The sequence below is a fragment of the Notothenia coriiceps genome, unplaced genomic scaffold (genome assembly GCF_000735185.1).
Source record: "Notothenia coriiceps isolate Sejong01 unplaced genomic scaffold, NC01 NC01_scaffold00017074, whole genome shotgun sequence".
In the NCBI taxonomy this organism is placed as follows: Eukaryota; Metazoa; Chordata; class Actinopteri; order Perciformes; family Nototheniidae; genus Notothenia; species Notothenia coriiceps.
This window is the reverse complement of record NW_011349775.1, coordinates 68837-72059: the sequence shown is the minus strand read 5'-3', so window position 1 is coordinate 72059 and position 3223 is coordinate 68837. Positions and strand designations below refer to the sequence as shown.

Sequence of the window (3223 nt, the reverse complement as noted above, 5' to 3'; positions counted from 1 at the left end):
TTATCTTTTCACCAGCTCTTTGTAGTGCTGAACAAAGCATGACGCTCATGCCAACATTCACTAAAAATCCCTGAATATATAGATGTTAATGGGCTGAGTGTGCAGTCATTAACTTCAAACTAAATCTTTTTAAAATGTTCAATTGTATCTGCAGCATGGTTTGCATTGTGGTGAATGTTGTATGTTCAGCTTAGTCTTAAGGTTTACTTTAAAGATAGAAAAATAAGTTTCATTACAAACATATCTTGTTAATCTGAGTACAGTCTGAGGTTGAAACTGATATTTTAATCCTACCTACATTTTTATACGTTCTTGTACCTAGCAACATGTGATTCAGTGTGCAGCGGCCTCAGTGCAGCCCATTAATCTGCAGCGGTCGTTAGCACCAACCCTGTGGAGCAAATACAAGAGGTGTTAATTAGTGTGTGTGTGTGTGTGTGTGTGTGTGTGTGTGTGTGTGTGTGTGTGTGTGTGTGTGTGTGTGTGTGTAAAAACTAGTCTAATCTAGGAATAGTCGATCAACAGAAAAAGGACAATAAAAACGTACTATATTTATAATACAACAAACATAAGTAATTTTGAATGCAAAAATGGCAGAAGCTGTGCGGAGCCTTTCAACATTTAGATGTCCTGCTTTTTATAACATAAACTGAATTGCAAAACACTAAAAATGCTTTAATGGGAAGATAATCTCCAGATTAATTGATTACAAGAATAAAACGTTACTTAAAGACTTTCAAGGAGCTATCGCCTCTGCAAAGTGTCTTTGAGCACCTTAGAAATCAAATGTATTATTATTTAAGACTGGTGATATAGAAATGTACTCCAGGGTGACGTCACTGTTAGAACAGTTCCTCGTTCAAAGATAAATTAAGTCTGTTTCAGTCCACTTTCAAAACACTAGTTGTGTAATAATAACCTTTTATTCCAGCTTTACTTTAGTTAATTGCAGTCAGTAAGAAAAACAGTCTATTTGTTTTCAAAAGAATCTATTCATTCCTATTGAGGAATCCATCACACCTTATCTGTTCAATAGTGAAATGACCAAAGAGGAGAAAGATGAAGGGTGAGATGTAGCTCTGCTCAGTAACTCACCTTCTCATCGATGAATCGTTGTTCCTAGGAGTCCTGCGTGAGCTTCGGATCATTACTCACCACCTCCTGCTTTTATTGATCTACTACCACAATCAACAAAACCTTCACTGAAGAAACCTGTCTCTAACATTTCTGAAGAGCCTGTGAGTTGATCATATTCATTTGAAGCGTTAGATATTTTCTTTTCTTACGAGTCTGAATGTTACCCTGAGCTCCTATGTGTTTGAAAACATCACTCATTGAAAGTGTTGAAAAGAGCTGACATGATTCCCTGTTGGATGATTTCCCATTACCCTTTATAATGTGAGGGAGATTGTGCAGGCTGTAGTGAGATGAGATGAGAATTTATTTATAAGGAGATGAGTATTTTTACCCCGTTGGCCTCCCCCTGTTGTTATTGCTCATTACACTTTAGCTGAACCGCAATTCTGTGCAAGCCTGAAACAAAACAAATGTGTCAAAGATAAAAGATTGCCCTCTGCCTACTTTAGAAACATTTGAATGCCATTTTGGGAATAGACATGATGTATGTTAGAGCAGAGAAAATAAATCACATGTCTGCCAAAGCTAAAAGATTAGATTCAGTACATTTTGGTAAACATGGAGAAAAGTGCTTTGCAGGAAGCATTTACGTATTGAAAATGGAAGGATGATGCAACAGTCACTGAGAATAATTCATTTATTTTTTCCATTTATGCAAAAGCATGCAAAGAGTGAAGACTGCATATTTACCTTAGGTACACACACACTTTGGCTTTAAGGCACTGAACCTGAAGGCTGTCTCTACTGCACAGAAATGGCATTCAGATGAGTCAGAAAAAACAAACCCCAGGTCTCTCTGATCCCCTGTATTCCTCTTTTATTCAAACTCTGCGGGAGAGTCAAGGTTTGCTGTTGAGACTGCTTGCTGTTCAACTCATTCTATTAATATTACATCTGAACAGCCTGCAGGAGCTGTGTTTACACAGGAGAGAACTGAGTGTGTACCAAATCCTCTAATAGGAATACAAGGAAATCAACACTTGGTCACTGTGGGAGACATGGGGTGAGTTTAGCATTTTGTGGAAATGAAAAACTATTTCCTGAAGTTCCGAATAGTCCAAAAATGTTAATGAAGACGTCCTTACGTGATCAATTTTGAGAAGCCTAGTTTTCAGATTGAAAGGCGAGAATTAACCTGTGGATTTATACTTTTGTCAGATTTTAACAAAGCAGTCCTGTACCCAAATCTTGTTTAAAAAAAACATCGAGAAATTGATTTACATTACAGTTTTTTAGCGGTAACATTTTTACCTGATGGTGGCAGTAGATGGCGTATAAGGGAATCAGAAAAGTTATTACAATAAATCCTGTGGAGAACGTGAATCACTAGATCACATTTAATCATCATCATCAGCTTTTATTGAAGAGACTCTTGGTCCATTATTAAAAGACATGCAACACTCAAATATAAATTTAAAAAAGGCAGTTATACCCTGTAGCGTAGAAATGTACTTTAGGGCGGGCCTGTATAAAATAGGGTGGGCCAGCTTTTTTCCAGGGGGAAAAATGACTTTAAGTTAGGCCTGGCCAATAATAACAATATATAATAATGCCCATTGCCAAGCCTCGTTGTAGCATTTCCCTCCGAATAATGGTCGAAGACTTGACTGATGATAGGAATTCATTGAAATCTCCAATATCAAGAAAAGGGGTATAAAGACACAAAAATAAACTTAAACACAAACTTTATCCTTTACTTTCTCCGTCTTTATATGTAGATTAATCTCCGCTCCTTTTCTCCGTCACGTTGTTTCCATAGCAACAACAACTTCCTGTCAACAGCGTAAACTCGCCTTCAAAATAAAAGCATCTAAATAACACAGGAAGTTAACCTAAATTACATTTAAGACGTATTTACAGCTGCAACGAAAGTAACAAAAACAATATAATATCCTTTTCAGTTTGACAGAACACAAATTGGGTTATTTATCTCACAATGTCGCTTGGGGCCCCAAGTTGGCCAGGGACGGCCCTGCTGTGCATTATACTTGTGTTGGGTAGTTTATACTTTATTCCAACTTTTAAATATTTTTAGTACCTGAACACACTGCTGCTGTAAAATAATTTCCCAATTTTGGGATTGATA

The 3223-nt window shown here is 36.9% G+C and overlaps 1 long non-coding RNA gene across 1 annotated transcript in view; it reads left to right on the top strand.

The window, feature by feature from the left end:
- Positions 1–1148: 1148 nt before the first annotated feature.
- Positions 1149–3223, top strand: part of LOC104950084 (uncharacterized) — a 7583-nt gene continuing 5508 nt past the window's right edge. The window contains exon 1 of the long non-coding RNA XR_798886.1: positions 1149–1238. This is a non-coding gene — a long non-coding RNA (uncharacterized lncRNA). The remainder of the gene's footprint in view (positions 1239–3223) is intronic.